Raw genomic sequence first — 20,710 nt, 5'->3', positions numbered from 1 at the left:
CTCAATCCCGATTAAAGTGAGAGATCTTAAAAAAAAGTATATTGGTGGTTACTGTTTCCCTTAAAATATATTTCAAGAAATGCAGAGGAAACCATAATTTAAAATGGAAATAAGAAGTGCTCTCAGGGGATCTGAGAAAACAGTATCAAATATATTATTTAAAAATTTAAATATTATATATAAAAGTATATTTCACAAGAAACTTATATATATAAGTATATATATATATAAGTATGAGAATATATATATATATATATATATATATATATATATATATATATACTTGAAAATCTTACTATAAAGGGGCCACCTCTTTTGCACACACTGATCCACGAGTAAAGACTAACTTTACCCTATCTGTGTTATCTTAACTGTCACAGGACCTGGGGTAGTACTCAGACGCATCTGAGAACTTGTGGGCATCAAGTTTGGCTCTATTTGATTCATGTGAAATCAACCCATCAGTAGCCTGAGACTAATATCCCAGGGGTCAGGGTGGGGGTCCTGGGTGCACTTCAGGGTGGCCAGGGCCATATAACCTAGGGTGGTGCAAAGCAGCTGGAATGCAAATCTGCCAGCTGAACTTCAGTTCAAAATGAAAGCAGCTGCTGGCTGAGGTATAGAACTTCCTGCTTTTCCCTTTCTCACTTCTCCTTTCCTCTTCCCTTCTCCCTGCAACCCAACCCAAGTTTAATCAACAAACTCCAATTCCCTGAACCTACTTAGGGTGAATGGATGGCATCTTTGGTTATGCTCTGAGTCAATAATTTGGTGAGAAAATTAAAGAATAAACTGATCAAGGCCATGGGTTGATGGGGTCTCCATTGCTCAGCTGTGGCCTCTCCAGTATTGCTAAGTGTTAGATAAACCACAAAGGGAGCTACTTATAAGTAGCACTTTTGGTTTCACTGACACAAAGGGAAGTCTAATGAGTATTTTTCCCCCTGTAGTTATGGAAAAACCAACACTCAGATCTCGCACCAAGCATGGTGCCATGCACCCATGGGATGCTCAATGGATAGTGACTGGAAAAACCCAGAAGCAGGGTCTGACTGGAAACTGCTCTCATTCATGCAACAGTCAAAAACCCCATCTCCAAAGAAGAACAGTGGCACATTGGTCTCCTCTGCCCCTTGACAATTCTAGGACACTCCATGTCCAGTTTCAATACATTGTTACATTCCAACTATAATTTTAAAAACAAAACACCTGCCTTCATTTAACTCCCATTTTCTTTTTATGAAATAGACTCTAATAGCCTATATAGTCCCTGAACAAAGTATGTAGTCAAATCCATGAATGAAGGCCACTTGCTTCAGGAGTAAAAAAGAGGGGAAATCCATGATTTCTGTCATGGCAAGCCAGTTTAGGAATGTGAAAGTTGGAAAATTTTTGAAAACTTGGGCCTGGGCACCAAAGGACCATTTCTCTGGAAGCAGAAATTAAATACTTCTGAACCTCAGTCTGCCTTGCAATAAAGTAGGGAGAACAGATTAATCTCTAGGGCTACTTCCTTGAAAAGAAGACCTAAAGAACAAAATTCAATTTTTTTTTCTTGGTACTAGGGATTGAACCCAGGGCCATTTACCACTAAACTACATACCTAGATCTTTTTATTTTGAGACAGAATAAATTACTGTGGCTGATCTTAAACTTGAACTCCTCCTGCCTCAGTCTCCCCAGTTGCTGGAATTATAGAGGTATGCCACCATGCCTGGCCCAAATTCAATTTCTAGAAATCCTTCTGTCTTAAAGAGGAGAGGCATGTTTATTTCTAAACATGGAACTACCCTGTTTTCTGTCATCCTTCCATCTGCCAGTAGCAGAGCAGGACCATGTCTGTCTCAAATCTCCCATTCTACTCTCAGCACATGGAGGTATTTCCATTATATACTCATTTCTTACAGGAATTTGGTTCTGCTGACAATGAGATTCTCAAATGACCTGGGTTGGCTGCTTTAATCTTAATCAACTTTATAGATTCTTATCTCCATGAACTCAAGCCTAAGTTACCGGGTCTCTAGGAGCAGCACAATTTTGTTCCTGCTTCCACCCTCCCACCTCCTGCCCATTCCCAGGACACTTGGGGTTCCCTCTTTTCCCTCTTCCTAACACCCATGTGCTGTGCCACTGCTCTCCTGAAAAGAGGCCATCAGGCAGTTCTTGCATTGACCCTTGGACCCTTTTCAAGGTGGACGGCTGCCATATGGTAAGGATCTGTTCCTTTTGTTGTTTTGTTTTCAGCCAATACTAGAACAGAGAGAGAAGCCAGGATCAACTTACAAACAGATACAAAGCAAAGAGACAGAGACAGCAATTTAGAGGCCGGTCACCAGAAAGATGGCATCAGTGTGGGAGGATGCCCCCGATGGCAAGTCTCCTAAATGGATGGAACCAAGTGTTCAGTCACTCTCTCACACTTGGGTAGAATGTTTGGTTGGATGGCATTCACATGGACAATGGGTTGGGCAGATGCTGTTGAATCAGTCCCAGTCACTGTCCTTGATCATGTGTGCTAGTTCAATGATGTATTTGCCTTCTTTATATTTCTGGCTGCTTTCAAAAGCATTTTCATATTTCCAGCTCAGAGTGGTTTTGCAGTTTTCACGGTAAATATCTGCAACTGCATGTAGTCTTGTTAGCAACACTCGCTCTTCTGCAGGCCCACAGCCCACATTTACTACTGAGTTAAAGAGATATGCTCATCCTTGACTTCCTTGGAAGGACTTGGAAATGAGTTCATCATGATTGGCCAAGTGAGCCCTGCAGCGAATGCAGCTATAGGTCTGGTGGCAGGAGGGCAGATACACCTGGAAAGTCTTGGATCTTGTCATCTTCACCATTGGCACTGCTGAGCATGGGGTGAGCTCTGGGCCAGCCCACGAGGCACTCCCACAGGATGGGTCACAGGGGAAACACCAGAAGACACAGGTAAAGGCCGTGGTTTGGCAGGGGGTGGGTGTGGGGCAGGCTCCACACACTGGTGACGTCTTCAGAGGAAGGACCTTCAAGTAGAGGTCAAGGACTGGTTCTCAGCAGCCAGGCAGCAGGCTGCCCCGTCAGGCCAGCACAGGGCTCGGATTCATGGGGGTGTGCAGCAGCGAATGACTGCCAGGCTGGATCGCCCCATGCCAGTGCGCTCTTAAAGCCACAGTCTCCACCACTGCCGCTGCCGCCACCGCCACTCCGCATCCCTCCAGGTACGGGCAGGGGGCCGCCCTGTGACAGACGCGCCTCTATCTCTTTGTTGAAATGATCTTTTGCTTCCTGTACTTGCTCTTTCAGCTTATTGGTATTATCATTCTTTGCCTGCATTTGCTCTCTTATCTCATCCTTTGCTTTGCGAATCATCTTATTCATGCATAATCTGAAGTCATTTTCTGACATTTCTTCTAACATACTGTCATTGGATTCTATTAATATAGAATCTAGATTTGTTTGGATCATTTTATTCCCTTGTTTTTTCATGTTGTTCATGTATCTTCCCCTCTATCAGTGCAGATCTGGGGTATTGCAGATTTCCTCCTATAGGCTTATAGTGGCCCTATAGGTTTCCAAAACCCTTTCTTCAAGGGAAGATCAATATTAGCAATGCTGATTTAGACACTATGCAATCCTAGACCAAATAGCCCCTATGATTATAATAACAAAATTGTCATAATAAACAGAATGAGTTCAAATATTCTTCAGTAAAACAAACAGATTTACAGTAAGGTCTGCAGTTTCAAATGTAGAACAAAGAGGATGCAGAGGGATATAGAATGTGGCTTTTAATGGGAAAAGAAAAGAATATACAGAGTTCAAGATAATAGAAAATGTAAGAGAATGTAATCAAAAGAAATTGGATGTTAGTATGCAAAAAAAGGAGAAAGAGACTCTGAGGGAACAGGTAATCGAAAGGAAAAGAGATCAAGAAAAGTAAAGAAATAAAAACTTAAAATTTTTCAATAAGGAGAAAAAATAAAATCTACAGTATAACAGTCATATAGTATTGAAACCTCGCAGAGTTCCATAGCCTGATGCATGAGAGGTACCTGACAATGAGCTTCAAGCCTCCACCAGGCATCTCAGGATGGGTTTTGTCCCCACCTAAAGATCAGAACTATGGCTTCCAGGATTATCCAAGATGGCTGTTCTGGCTTCCAAATGTGTTGGCAAATGGGGAGCTGCAGCTCAGGGTGTGGCCGTGGTCAGCAGGAGGTCCTGCAGGCAGGATGTGGTTGGTCAGGCAGGGGTCCTGTAGGTCAGGTGTGTTTGGTTTTGTTGTGGAATCCTGGAGGCTGGTTGCAGTTGGTCTGGTGTCCCAGTGATAGGGCATAGTCAGTTGGTCTGGGAGTCCTGGCAGCTGGGAGCATTCAGTCGATGTGAGGACCACAGAGACAGGGAGTGATTGGTCGGGCTGAGAAATCCTGGAGATGGGGCTCCATCAGTCCAGTCAGGGTTCCTATGGGGCCTGGCTGTTTTCTCAAAATGGCAGCAGCCATGTGTAATCAAACCTGCAGGTATTGTAACAGTGAACTTCCAGGCAACAGCAGGCAACTGGTTCTCCACTGGCAGTTGGTGATCACTTTGCTGAGTGTTGTCGGATGATCGGGAGGTGAACCTCATGCGTGGGGTGATGGATAGGTGTAAGGCAGGCAATGGACAGGTGAAAGGCTGGCAAATGACGGATGATAGGCACCTGACAGTGAGCAATCTGCACTCAAGAAAAGTGTCGATATGCTGGCAGACAGCAGGTGATCACAGCAGACAAATGGGTTAAACAGCAGGGGATTGATAAGCAGCAACAACTGCCTTCCCAAGAAACAGATATCCTCTGCTTGAAACTGGAGTTATGGAGCGACAAGGAACGTAGCCTCCCTCCAGTCTGCCATCTTGGATCTCCCCACTTTCAGTTGATTCTGTTCTTCTAGAGAACCCTAACTAAAACATATTGCTTAGAATGGGTTTGTTGTAATTTTGTATATTTGGAGTCCTGTATGACTCCTGTATTTGATTTGCATTTCATTTTTAAGATTTAGAAATTTTTCCATTATTATTTTATTGAAAATATGGGCATTTCTTTGATGTGTACCTTAGAGCCCTTGTAAATCCTAGATTTGACCTTGTAATGTCATCCAATATTTCTTAAAAATTCTGTTCATTGTCTCCTAACATCTTTTATACATGATCAGGCTAAGTTTTAAGATTATTTATATTGCCTTTGTTGCTTGAAATACTTCAAATGATCTACTGTATTGGTAATGCTTTCCATTGAATTTTAAACTTGTTTTATTGATTCTTCCATTTCAAGAATTACAAATGGGGCTTGGGTTGCTACTCAGTTGTAGAGCACTTGCCTAGCATTCATGAGGCACTTAGTTTGATCTGAAGCACCACATTAAAAAAATAAAGAATTACCAGTTGATTTTCCTTCAAAACCTCTGACTCCATAATAAAGTGATCTTTCACTTTTTGTATTTTCCTGTGATTTTAGTCCTTCCATCATATTTTATCTCTTTGATAATATTATCTGTGTACTTTCTAAATTCATCACCTGACATTTTCTTCACTGCAATGACAGTGGAGTCTATTGTTGAATCATATTGTTTTGTTTTGGTTGTTTTCTTTCATTGCTTTCACATATTGTTTATATGTCTACCCACCTGTTAAAATGGATGTGAAGAAGGACAGCTTCTACTCTACAAGCTTTGAGGAATCCTATAGGCTTAGGGTGCCTCACAGATCGGGGGAGCTAAATGGCAAATAAAACTTATGCATATGACATATAGGATTAAATTACATACATATTTCCTATTGTGACATTTACAATGTTGGTTGATACAATAAACAGAAATGGTAGGATAGCATTTTCTGTCAGTAAAGACTATAGATAATCTTGAACAATATCTGTCATAAAATCAAATGGTAGGTATTATCTTTCGCTTGCTGTGTATTAAATTTTTGCTATAGCATTAGTGGTGTAGTCTGATAATTTATAAACTAACCAATATTAAGAGACGTTAAAAATAGAGTTAGTTAAGAGAAACAATGAAGAGATGAGTGGGTAGAAAATGGTTTACAATTTAAAAAGTTGATTAGGGCTAAAGCAGAGGCAAAATATTATGTGTTCTTTCTGAGGGGGAGGACAAAATAAAGAAAAAACATTAAAGGAAGAGTGAAAGAGAGAATGATGAGTTTGGCTTCTATTGATTCATCTTCTATTTACTTATAGATGTTTAAATTAGTGATTATAGATATATAATATTGAAATTCACTGTGCTTTATTCATATATGTACACAAGAGAGTTTGGTTTGTTTTATTCTACAATTTATCCCACTTTTGTCCTCCCTCTTTTGCTATAACCCCTTCCTCTACTCCACAGATGGTGCTTTTATTTTTAATGAATTATCCCCTTTTCAATTATTTCATCTAGCATTCACACGTAAAGGAAAATATTTGACTTTTGACTTTCTGAATATGACTTTTTTCACATAAAATCAAGTTCTCCAGTTTCATCAATTTTCCAACAAATGCTATCATTTTATTCTTATGTATGACTAAGTAAAATGCCATTATGAATGTACACCATATATTTTTTATCCATTATTCTGTTGATGGATATGTGGGCTGGTTCTGTAATTTGGCTTTTGTGAATTCTGTTGCTATAAAGACTTAGGTGGCTATTCCTCTACAGTATGCTGATTTTAGATATTTGGATATATATCAGGGAGTGGGACAACTGGGTCGTGTGGTGGTTCCATTCCAACATTTGAAAGGGATATCCAAGTGTTTTCAGAATTATTAAACTAATTTGCTATCCTACCAACACTGCATATGTGTACATTTTCCCCCTCATTATTCCTTTTGCTCTTCTTAAAAATTCTTTTTAGATATACATGATAGTAGAGTATATTTTACATATTATATATATGGAGTATAACTTCCCATTCTTGTGCTATACATGGTGTGGTGTTACACAGGTCTTGTGGATATAAACTCCCAACAAATATTCTCTCTGATATGTGGATATTCCACATTATTCTTGAAAAATGCTACTATGAGTGAATTGAGATAAAAATCTGTATTTAGTTCTTTTTAAATGTAATAATATTATTGAGATATAGGAAAAGAGCAAGGACATAATAATAATAGACTCTCCTCCATGTAGTTTTGACTTGCATTTCACTGATTTCTAGACACAATGAACATTTTTTTCATATATATGTTGACCATTTGTGTTTCTTATTTTAAGCAATGTCTTCTTAGATTTTTTGCCCATTTAGTAATTGGAGGTGTTCATATTTGTTTAGTTCTTTTATATTCTGTATATTAATTCCCTGTCATTAGGAGCAGGTGAAAAATATTTTATCACATTGGTAGACTCTATTCACATTCTTTTTTCCTTTGTTGGGCAGAAGTTTTGAAATTTGATTTCATCCCACTTATTGATACTTGGTTTTATTTCTTATGCTTTAGAAGTCTTATTAAGGCAGTTGATGCTTTTGACAATATGTTGGAATGTTGGACCTACATTTTATTTAAGCACTTCTAGAGTTTCTGGTTCAATTCCTAAGTTTTTGATCCACTGGAATTGACTTTGGTGCAGGGTGAGAGAGGGATCAGATTTTATTTTTTCTTAATATGGATATCTAATTTTCATAGCATCATTTGTTAAAAAGTCTCTCTTTCCTCCAACATACATTTTTAGCACCTTTGTCACATATCAGGTCACTGTAACTATGTGAATTTTTCTGTATTTTCTATTCCATTGATCTTAAGGTCTGTTTTGGTAATACAGTTTGTATACAACAGCTGTACAACATAATTGGTTATCTGATATTGTGATGCTTTCAGCATCCTTTTTTTTCATTCAGGGTGCTTTGCATATTCTAAGTCTCTTAATTGTTGAAATGAATTTTAGAAGTGTTTTTTTGTCAGTGTATCTTGTAAAGAATGCCAATGATATTTTGATTGGGATTGAGTCTATTTACTGCTGTAGGTAATATGGCAATTTTGATAATATTAACCCTGCTTATTCAAGGATATGGGAAGTATTTCCACCTCCTAAGTTCTGCTTCAATTTTTTTTTAATTCAGTGTTCTGTGGTTTTCATTGTTGATGTCTTTCACCTCATAGGTTAGATTTTTTCCCAAGTATTTTTAGGGTACTGTGATTGAGATTTTTTTTCCCAATTGCTTTTTTAACAGGTTAAATCTTACCATATAGGACTGCTATTGATTTATGTATGTTGTTATATCCAGCACCTTTAGTAAATTTGTTTATCATCTCTATAAATTTGCTAATGTAGCATTTTAAATCTTCTAAGTTAAGGTTCATGTCATCATCAAACAGAGACAAGTAATTTTTTTCCTATATGCATGCCATTAGATTTCTTCTCTTGTCTGATTGATCTGGCTTGAATTTCAAGTTGAATAGAAGTGGTGAGAGTTTATGTCCTTGTTTTCTTCTTGTTTTTAGAGAAAATGCTTTAATTTTTCTCTATTCACTATAATGTTAGCATTGGGTTTCTCATATTCAGCTTTTATAATGTTGAAGAAATTTCCTTCTGTCACTAGTTTCTCTAGAGTTTTAAAGATGAATGGTTGCTGGATGTTGCCAGAAGATTTTCTGCTTCTGTTGAGATAATCTTGTGAATTTGTACTTAAATCTGTTTATGCAGTGAATTACATACACACACACACACACACACACACACATTATAAGTAATATGTAAGCTATTACTCTATAGAGTCATATAAAAATTTATTTTTCTGGTACAGGGGATTTAACCTAGCCATGACCTGCTGACTAGCAACATATGCTACTAGTCACTTTTTAAATGTTTTCCATGGTAGATGCCCAGAGGTTTTTCTTGGGATGCTGCAGCTGCTCACACAGCCACCACAGAATCCACAAAGATGCTGCCCCTGAAAATGCCACCAAAAGCATTATACAGATTTAGTGCAATTCCTATTAAAATCCCAAAGACATTATTCATAGAACTAGAGTAAGTAATATGAAATTCATTTGTAGTAATAAGAGACCCAGAATAGTGAATCAATCCTTAGTAAGAAAAGTGAGGCAGGTGGCATCACAATACCAGACCTCAAACTATACTACAGAGCTATATTAATAAAAATAGCACAGTATTGGCAACAAAACAGACATGTAGATCAATGGTACAGAAAAGAAGACACAGAGACAAATCCACATAATACAGGTATCTCATATGAGACAAAGGTGCCAAAAATATCCACTGGAGAAAAGATAGCTTATTCAACAAATAGTGATGGAAAAATGGAAAACAACATGTAACAAAATTAAATTAAACCCTTATCACTCACCCTGCACAAAACTCAGCTCACTGTGGATCAAACACTTTGGCACAAGAACAGAAACCCTGTGACTACTAGAAGAAAAAATAGGCCCAAATCTTCACCATGTCAGCCTAGGACCTGACTTCCTTACCAAGACCCCTAACGCACAAGAAGTTAAATCAAGAATCAATAGATGGGTTGGACTTGAACTAAAAAGCTTCTTTTCAGCATAAGACAAAATCCAGTAATGTGAAGTGAAAGCCCACAGACTGGAGGAAAATCTTTACCACATGTATCTCAGATAAAGCATCAATTTCTAGGATATATAAAGAACTCAAAAAACTTAGTGCATGCACACACACACACACACACACACACACACGAATAATCCAATCAATAAATGGGCTAAGGAACTGAACAGACATCTCAGAAAAAGATGTACAATTGCTCAAAAAATACATGAAAAATATTCAACATCTCTAGCAATTAGAGAAAAGCAAATCAAAAAACTAAGATTTCATCTCACTCCAATCAGAATGGCAATTATCAATAATACAAGCAATAATAAATGTTGGTGATGATGTGGGGGGAAAAGGTACACTCATTTATTGCTGATAGGAATGCAAATTGCTATAACCCAATATGGAAAGTAGTATTGAGATTTTTCAGAAACTTAGAATTGAACCAGTTATCCCACTCCTTGATTTATATCAAAAGGGCTTAAAATCAATGTACAGCAGTGACACATCCATATTAATGTTTATAACAGGAGGAGGACAAGGTGGTGGACTAGAGAGTGACTGCATTTCATGTCACTTCAGGACTCAGGATTCAAGAAGATGAGGTACTGAGAGACTGAGAATTAACTCAGAGCCACCAGGTGAGTCTCTCATATTGGGGAGGTGCCCCAGGTGGGGTGTTAGTCCTGGATCATGGGGAAATTCTTGAAGTAGAGTTGCACAATAAGATCCCCCGCAGGAGCAGTGAACTTGGACAATTGGGAGCATTGTAGAGGAAAGTCACCCAGCAAGACACTCAGGTGCAGAGCAAAAGCTCCAGGTCCCTAGGCATCTACCCAAAGGAGGAGCCACCCAGTCAGACTCTTGGATGTGGAGCAATGGCCCCAGATCCCTAGGTGGCTGCCTGGGGGAGGAGCTGCCTAGCCAGATGCTTGGACATGGAGCAATAGCCCAGGGTCCCTAGGCAGCTTCATGGAGGGGGAGATGCACAGAGAGACACTTAGGGGCAGAGCAAAAGTTCCAGGACTGCAGGCAGCTTCTCAGAGGAGGTGTCACTCAGCAAGACACTTCTGCAAAGGGGGAGGTTCCCTGGCCCAGGAAGTAGGTCCAGCCCCTGGGAACATTGCAGACAAGGTACCCCCAGACCAGGCAGTAGTTCTGGATTGAGGGGAACCTCTAGGAGGGGAACTGAACAGTGAGATGTCCCCATGAGGTAAGTATTTCCTGCCAGGCGAGTGTTTCCCACCAGGGTGGTAGATCCAGAGACACAGCCCCAAACCGTCTTGCCTCAGGACACAATCTAGTTCCCCTTTAGCTAACCATCAGTCAAAAAGTGGAGGAACCTCTGCCCAACAGAGGGGAATATACCCAACCTGAAGGCCACCACCCCTAAAGGGGCAGCTTTCTTGTGGAGCACTGCATTATCAAGTTCCTCCAACACTTCAGGCTACTAAAGACTAGGAGGTGAGTTACTGGGAGTCTACAGAGATAATAAAAGTCAATAGAGGAAATCTGCAATATCTCAGTATTTTACTGATACCTGACAAATATGAGAAAACAAGGGAAGAAAATGTCCCAAACAATCCTAGATGCTATATCAATAAAATCCAATGACAGCATGGCAGAATAAATGTCAGAAAGGGAGTTCAGAATGTACATAATTAAAACAATCAGGACAGCAAACCATGAGATGAAAGAGCAAATGCAGGTTTTGAATGATCACACCAATCAACAGTTAAAAGAGCAAATACAGGAAGCAAAATATCATTTAAATAAAGAGTTAGAGGTACTGAAAAAACAAACAAACAAACAGAAATCCGTGAAATGAAGGAAACAATAAACCAAATTAAAAACTCCATAGAAAGCATACCCAATAGGATAGAACATCTGGATGACAGAACCTCAGATATTGAAGACAAAATATTTAATCTGGAAAACAAATTTGACAAACATAGAAGATGGTAAGAAATCATGAACAGAAACTCCAAGAATTATGGGATATCATGAAAAGACCAAATTTAAGAATGATTGGGATTGAGGAAGGCACAGAGAAACAAACCAAAAGAATTAATAATCTGTTCAATGAAATAATATCAGAAAATTTCCCAAATCTGAAGAATGAAATGGAAAATCAAGTACGAGAGGCTTATAGGACTCCAAATATACAAAATTACAACAGACCCACACCAAGGCACCTTAAAATGAAAATACCTAACATACAAAATAAAGACAGAATTTTAAAGGCTATGAGAGAAAAGAACCAAATTACATTCAGGGGGAAATCAACACAGATATCAGCAGATTTTTTATTCCAGATCCTAAAAGCTGAAGGGCCTGGAAGAACATTTTTCAAGCCCTGAAAGAAAATGGATGCCAACCAAGAATCCAATACCCAGCTAAACTTACCTTCAGATTTGATGATGAAATAAAATCTTTCCATGATAAACAAAAACTAAAATAATTTATAAAAAGAAAGCTGTCATTACAGAACATTCTGAGCAAAGTATTCCATGAGGAAGAGATAAAAAACAATGATGATATCAGCAAAGGGAGGAACTATCATAAAGGACCAGCCAAATAAAAGAGAAACCAAGTCCTGTCAAAAAAAAAAAAAAGCCAAATGATCAGGAATACAAATCATATCTCAATAATAACCCTGCATGTTAATGGCCTGAACTCATCAATCAAAAGACATAGTCTGGCAGATTGGATTAAAAAGAAAGATCCAAAAATTTGCTGCATGCAAGAGACTCATCCATAGAAAGAGATTCCCACAGACTAAAGGTGAAAGAATGGAAAAAAACATACCATGCACATGGACACAGCAGAAAAGCTGGAGTATCCATCCTCATATCAGATAATGTGGACTTCATGCCAAAGTTAGTCAGAAAGAATAAAGAAGGACATTTCATACTGCTTAAGGGAAACATAAATCAGCAAGACATAACAATCATAAATATCTATGCTCCAAACAGTGAATCATCCATGTACATCAAACAAACCCTTCTGAATTCCAGAAATCAAACAGAACACAACACAATAATACTAGGTGATTCTAACACACTGCTATCACCACTGGACTGATCTTCCAAACAAAAATTAAACAAAGAAAACATAGATCTCAGTAACATAAATGATGATTTAGACTTAACAGACATTTATAGAATATACCATCCAACAAATTAAGAATTCTCTTTCTTCTCAGCAGTACATGGATCCTTCTCTAAAATAGACTATATTGTATGCCACAAAGCTAATGTTAGCAAATACATGAAGATAGAGATACTACCTTGTATTCTATCAGATCATAATGGACTGAAATTAAAAATTAATGACAGAGAAAAATCTAGAAACTACTCCAAAACCTGGAGATTAAGTAATATGCTATTGTATGATGAATGGATAAGAGAAGACATAAGGAGGGAAATAAAAAATTTCTTCCAGGTAAATAAGAATAAAGAAAAATCATATTAAAATCTCTGGGACACTACAAAGCAGTACTTAGAGGAAAAATTAAATTCATTGAGCACATTCAATAATAGAAGAAAAAATCAACAAATAAATGACCTAACACTACACCTCAAAGTCCTAGAAAATGATGAACAGAGCAACACCAAAAGTAGTAGAAGACAGCAAATAGTTAAAATCAGAGCTGAAATCAACAAAATTGAAACAAAAGAAACAATTGAAAAAAATTGACAAAATAAATGGTTGGTTCTTTGAAAAAATAAACAAAATTGATAAACCCTTATCCATACTAACAAAGAGAAGGAGAGAGAAAATCAAATTACTAAAGTTTGAAATAAACAAAATATCACAACAGATATGATTGAAATACAAACCATAATTAGAAGCTATATAAAAAATCTATACTCCACCAAGATAGAAAATCTTGAAGACATTAGCAGGCTTCTAGAGACATATGAATTACCTAAACTGGATCATGGGGACATACATAATTTGAATAGATCAATTTCAAGTAATGAAATAAAAGTTATCAAAAGCTTACCAAGAAAGAATATTCCAGGACCAGATGGTTTTCAGCCATGATCTACAAAACCTTTAAAGAAGAACTCACTCCAATACTTCTCAAAGAATTACATGAAATAGAGGAGGGAATGCTCCCAAACTCATTCTGTGAAACCAATATCACCCTGATACCTAAACCAGAGAGAAACACATTGAGGAAAGAAAATTTTAGACCAATATCTTTAATTAACAATGACACAAAAATTCTAAACAATATTTTAGCAAATCACATACAAAAACATATTAAAAATATAGTGCACCATGATCAAGTGGGTTTTATCCCAGGGATACAAGGTTGGTTCAACATCCAGAAATCAATAAATTTAATTCACCATATCAACAGACTTAATGTCAAGAATCACATGATTATTTTGATAGATGCAGAAAAATCATTTGATATAATACAGTATAACTTGATTCTCAAAACACTAGAAAAATAGGGATAGTGGGAATATTCCTTAACATTGTAAAGGCCATCTATGCTAAGTCCATGGCCAATATCATTCTAAATGGTGAAAAACTGAAAGCATTCCCCCCAAAAAACTGGAACAAGGCAGAGATGCCCTCTTTCACCACTTCTATTCAGCATTGTCCTTGAAACTCTAGCCAGAGTAATGAGACAGACCAAAGAAATTAAAGGGATATGAATAGGAAAAGAAGAACTCAAAATATTCCTATTTGCTGATGACATGATTATATATCTACAGGAACCAGGAAATTCAACCAGAAAACTTTTAGAACTCATAAGTGAATTCAGTAAAGTAGCAGGATATAAGATCAATGTTCAGAAATATAATGCATTTTAATACATGAGTGAAGAATCTTCAGAAAGAGAAATTAGGAAAACTATCCCATTCACAATAGCCACAAAAAATAAAATAAAATACTTGGGAATCAGTTTAACAAAAGACATGGAAGACCTCTACAATGAGAACTACAGAACACTAAGGAAAGAAAGAAAACCTTAGAAGATGGAAAAATCTCCCATGTTCTTGGATAGGCAGAATTAATATTGTCAAAATGGCCTACTATCAAAAGTGCTTCACAGATTCAATGCATTTCCAATTAAAATCCCAGTGACATATCTTACAGAAATAGAGCAAGAAATCATGAAATTCATCTGGAAGAATAAGAAACCCAGAATAGCTGAAGCAATCCTTAGCAGGAAAAGTGAACCGGGGGTATCAAAATACCAGAACTTCAACTATACTACAAAGCAATAGTAACAAAAATGGCATGGTATTGGTACCAAAATAAACAGGTAGATCAATATTACATAATAGAGGACATGGACACAAATGCAAATGAATACAATTTTCTCATACTAGACAAAGGTGCCAAAAATATGCAATGAAGAAAAGATAGCCTTTTCAACAAAGGGTTCTTTGACATCCATATGCAACAGAATGAAAGTAAACCCCTGTCTCTCACCCTGCACAAAACTCAACTCAAAGTAGATCAAGGACCTTGGAATGAGAACAGAGACCCTGCATCTTATAGAAGAAAAAGTAGGTCCAAATCTTCAACATGGTGCCTAGAATCAGACTTCCTTAACAGGACTCCCGTAGCACAAAAAGTAAAAGCAAGAATCAATAACTGGGATAGATTCAAAGTAAAAACTTCCTCTCAGCAAAGGAAACTAACAGCAATGTGAAGAGAGAGCTTACAGAGTGGGAGAAAATCTTTGCCACTCATACTTCAGATAGAGCACTAATTTCCAGAATATTTAAGGAACTCAAAAAACTCTACCCCAAGAATACAAATAACCCAATCAACAAATGGGCTAAGGATATGAACAGACACTTTACAGAAGAAGATCTACAAACAATCAACAGATATATAAATAAAAGGGGTCAACATCTCTAGTAATCAGAGAAATGCAAATCAAAACTACACTAAGATTCCTTCTCACCCCAACTAGAATGGTGATTTTCAAGAATACAAGCAACAAGAGGTGTTGACAAAGATGTGGGAAAAGGGTATACTCATACATTGCTGGTGGGGCTGCAAATTAGTGCAGCCAGTCTGGAAAGCAGTGTGGAATTTTCTTTGAAATTTTGGAATGGAACCAATATTTGACCCAGCTATCCCACTCCTTGGTTTATATCCAAAGGACTTAAAATCAACATACTACAGAGGTGCAGCCACATCAATGTTCATTGCTGCTCAATTCACAATAGCCTGGTTGTGGAACCAACCTAGATGCCCATCAACTGATGAATGGATAAAGAAACTGTGGTATACATATACAATGGAATATTAGTTGGCCAAAATGAATAATAAAATTATGGCATTTGCCGGCAAATGGGTGAAATTGGAGAATATGCCAAGTGAGATAAGCCAATCTCAAAAAAACAAAGGTTGAATGATCTCACTGATAAGTGGATGATGACACATATTGGGGGGTGGGAGAGGGGCAAGAATGGAGAAAGGAGGGACTCAATGGAGGAAAAAGAGGGGTGGGAAGGTTTTGGGGAGAAGGCAAAATAAAACAACAGAATGAAGGAAACACTTTTACCCTATGTAAATGTTTGACTACACAAATGGTATACCTTTACTTCATGTAAAGAGAACAATATGTATCCCATTCATGACAATAAAATAAATTTAAAAAACTTGAATCTATCCATCTAATTTTGATAAATGAATAATTTTATAAAAAATGTTTATAACAACTCAATTCACAATTGCTAATCTATGGAACCAACATAGATGTCCTTCAACAGATGAATGGATAAAAAAAATGTGAGATATTTGTGTGTGTACATATACATATATGCATACACACTACATTTTGAGATGTTATAGATGCATGGAATATATCTTATTTTAATTAGGATCTCATTCTTGTGGTTGAACATGATGTGGAAGTTCACTTGTCCAATTCATTTGCATGTCCTATCCCCATGCCACTTTCTTATCTTCATTCCCCTTTGTCTAATAAAATAAATTTGTTATTCCATTCCCACCATTTATTATGTGTTAGCAACCCCATATCAGAGAGAATATTTGACCCTTGTTTTTTTGAGACTGGCATGTTTCACTTAGCATGATAATCTCTAATTCCACCCATTTACTGGCAAATGCCATAATTTCATTCTTCTTTATGCCAGAGTAATATTTTATTGTATATGTGTACCACATTTTCTTTATCCATTCATCTGTTGAGGGGCACATAGTGTGGTTCCATAGCTGTGCTCTTCAAAGTGAGCTCCTATAAGAATTTACATGGCTGCATCACTCTAGTATACTAATTTTAAATCCTTTGTATATATACTGAGGAGTGGGATAACAGTCAAATGGTCACTGTATTCCAAGGTTTTGAGGAATTTCCATGCTGATTTCCAGAATGGTTGCACCAATTTGGAGTACCACCAGCAATATATGAGTGAGCATTATCCCACACATTCTCACCAACATTATTACCTGTATTCTTAATATTTACCTTTCTGACTGGAGTGGGAGGTAATGTCATTGTACTTTTGATTTGCATTTCTTTAAATGTTAGAGATATTGAAAATTTTTTCATATATTTATTGACAATTTGTGTTTCTTCTGTGAAATGCCTTCTAAATTCCTTTGTCCATTTAATGGTTGAGTTATTGTGTGTGTGTGTGTGTGTGTGTGTGTGTGTGTATGTGTGTGTGCGTGTGTGTGTGTGTGTGTGTGTTGATTTTTTTGAGTTATTTATATATCCTAGAGTTTAATGCTCTCCTGAAGTGCAGTTGGGAAAGATTTCTCCCATTCTGTAGGCATTCGGATCACATTCTTGTTTTCTTTTCTGTGAGGAATATTTGTTTGATGTCATGCATTTATTAATTCTTGATTTACCTTTTGTGCTTTAGAAATCTTGTTGAGGATGTCAGTTCCTATGCTAAAATGGTGGACAATTTGTCCTCTATTTTTTTCTATGAGGTAAATAATCTCTTTTAATGACTAGATTCTTGACCTAAAATGAGTTGATTTTAATGCAGGCTGAAGGGTAGGGGATAAATTTTACTCTACATGGATATCCAGTTTACCCAGCACCATGTGCTGAAGAATCATGTGTTTGTGGCACCTTTCTAGAATGAGTGAACTGCATATATATAGGTTTGTTTCTGTGTTTTCTGTCCTGTTTGTCTTCATGTCTGTTTTGGTGCCAATAGCTTGCTATAGTTACTATAGTTCTCCAGTATAACTTAAGGTGTAATATTGTGTTGCCTTCTGCTTCACTTTTCTAATAAGGATTGCTTTAGTTATTCAGGTCCACTTGTTTTTCCAAATGAATTTCATGATTGACTTTCATATTTCTATGATGAAAATCATTTCAATTTTTATAGGAATTGAATTAAATCTCTATAATGCTTTTGGTAGTATGGCCATTTTAGCATATTAATTCTGCCTATCCAAGAACATGGGAGATCTTTCCAACTTCTAAGATCTTTTTCAATTACTATTTTAATGTTATGTAGTTTTCATTGTAGAGGTCATTCACCTCTTTTTTTTAGATTGACACCTGAACATTTTTTGAGCCTATTATGAATGGGAGAGTTTTCTAATTTCATTTCAGCTGCTTTTTCAGTGATATGTAAGAAAACAATTGGTTTATGGGTATTAATTTTATGTCCTGTTAATTTGCATAATCTGTTAATAAATTCTAGAAGCCTTCTGGTGGAGTTCTTGGGTCTTTTAAATATAGAATCTTGTCATTGGTAAATAGAGATAATTTAAGTTCTTTTTCTATTCATATCACTTTAATTTCTTTGTTTAATTTTCCAGTGAGGTTTATAAGTACTAAGTTGAATAGAAGTGGTAGAAAAGGCATCCATATCTTGTTCTAGTTTCTGCAGCAGAAAATTTTAAATTTTATCCATTTAGAATGATAGTGACCTTGAGTTTAGCATATATAGCATGTACCATGTTGAGGAATGTTCCAACTATTCTTAATTTATTTAGTGTATAGAGCATGAAAGGATGCTGAATTTTGTTAAATACCTTTTCTTTGTCTACTGTGATAATCATGTGATCATTGTGTTTAATCTATTGGTGTGATAAATTATTTTTATTGATTTATGTATCTTGGACCATCCTTGCATTCCTGGCATGAAACTTACTTGATTATGGTACTCTATTCCTTTTTAATATGATTTTGTATGGGATTTGCTAGTATTTTCTTTAGAATTTTTGCATCTATATTTATCAGAGATTTTAGTCTGAAGTTTTCTTTCTTTGATGAATCTTTGTCTGGTTTTAGTATCAGGGTAAAACTAGAATCATAGAATGAATTTTGAAGTGTTTTCCTCTTTTGTGCTTCATGAAAAATTTGAGAAATATTGAAGCAAAGTCTTATTTGAAGGTCTGGAAGGACTTGAATGAGAATCTATTTGGTCCTGGGTTTTTTTTTTTTTTTTTTTGGTAGGTTTTTGATGGCATCTTCTATTTCATTGCTTGAAATTGGTGTGTTTTTAATATTCTATGTCCTCCTATATTAATTTGTGTAGGTCATATTTCTCTGGAAATTTGTTGATCTCTTTGTGATTTTCAATTTTATTATAGATTTTCACAATAGTTTCTATCATCTGCATTTTATTAGTGCCTGTGGTGATATTTCATTTTCATCATAAATTTAGTAATTTGAGTTTGTTCTTTCTTTGTTAGCTTGGCTAAGTGTTTATTAATTTTATTAATTTTCAAAGAAGCAACTTTTGTTTCATTGACTTTGAATTTTCTGTTTCAACTTCATTGATTTTGGTACTGATTTTAATTATTTCTTACTTCTACTGTTTTGTATATATTTGTCTTTTCTTAGGCTTTGAGATGTAATTTTAGGTTATTTAGTTGGAATTTTGTATTCTTTTATCAAATGAACTCAAAGCAATAAACTTTCCTCTTAGAAGTTCCTTCAAGGGCTGGGGAAATAGCTCAGTTGATAGAGTGCTTGCTTTGCAATCACAAGGCCCTGGGTTCAATCCCCAGCACTGCAAAAAAAAAAATAGTTTTTTCATAGTGTCCCAGAAATTGTTATAAGCTGTGTCACTTTTCTCATTTATCTCTATGTATTCTTTTAATTTCATCCCTGATTTCTCCAGCTATCCATTAGCTATTCAATAGTATAGTATTTATTGTCCAGTTGTCAGGGTAGTCTCTCTTTTTTATTTTATCATTGATTTCTCATTTCCTTCTTTTATGATCTGATATAGTCCAGGGTATTAGCACTATAGTTTGCATTTACACACAGTTGCTTTGTGGTTTAAAATATGATCCATTTCAGTGAAGAATCCATGGGATATTGAGATAAAAGTATACTCAGTCACTAATGGATGAAATATTCTTTATGTCAGTTATGTCTGAATTATGAATTATATTGTATGTTTCTGAACCTTCTTTATTTAGTTTTTGGTTGGAGGATATATCAGTTGTTGGAGGGGATATATTAAAATCACCCAGTATTATTGTGTTTTCGTTTATTCAATTCTTGAAATTGAGAAAGGTTTGATACATGTAGATGCTCCATTTGGGAGGGCATGGATATTTAAAATTGTAATGTCTTATTGATGTATAATTCCCTTAAGCAGTATGATATGACATTCTTTGTTCCTTTTGATTAACTTTGACTTGAAGTCCACTCTATCTGATATAAGGATATTGAAGCCTCCTTGTAAATGAGTTCCAAGTGAATGATATTTGTTTTCCATCCTTATACCCTAACTTATGAACGTCTTTGCCCATGAGGAGAGTCTTTTGGAGATAACATATTGTTGGGTCTTTCTTTTTAATCTAATCTTACAGACTGTGTCTTTTGATTTATGAGTTATGACATTTATATTCAATGTTATTGACATATGATTTTTATTTCCTATCATTTTGAGTTTTTTCTCATTTTTAATTTGTTTTTATAAGGCAATTTCCAGTTCCCTGGTTCACCTGTTTTATGTACATCCCCAAAACATGCACAGACACATTTTCCATGTTTTGTTCATGACTTAGTCTCAATAGTTTAGATTCTAAAGTTGTCATTAGGTCAGTCATCAGAAACTTCCTCCTCATGGATCTTCAGATCTCAGTTCTGTTAGCTTTGTTTCCAATCTGCCTACAAATGTTTCCTTCAGTTTTTAGATAGAGATGTGGGCAGAAGGTATCTACAAAATTAGGATCCCCAC

General features: G+C 36.3%; 1 pseudogene; it reads right to left on the bottom strand.

The window, feature by feature from the left end:
- Positions 1-2,483: 2,483 nt before the first annotated feature.
- On the bottom strand, positions 2,484-2,849 carry LOC124973221 (protein yippee-like 2; annotated as a pseudogene).
- Between the last annotated feature and the right edge of the window lie 17,861 nt (positions 2,850-20,710).

Source organism: Sciurus carolinensis (genome assembly GCF_902686445.1).
Source record: "Sciurus carolinensis chromosome 14 unlocalized genomic scaffold, mSciCar1.2 scaffold_101_arrow_ctg1, whole genome shotgun sequence".
NCBI classification, from domain to species: domain Eukaryota; kingdom Metazoa; phylum Chordata; class Mammalia; order Rodentia; family Sciuridae; genus Sciurus; species Sciurus carolinensis.
Note: the sequence above shows the minus strand (reverse complement) of the source record. Positions and strands in the feature narration are given on the sequence as shown.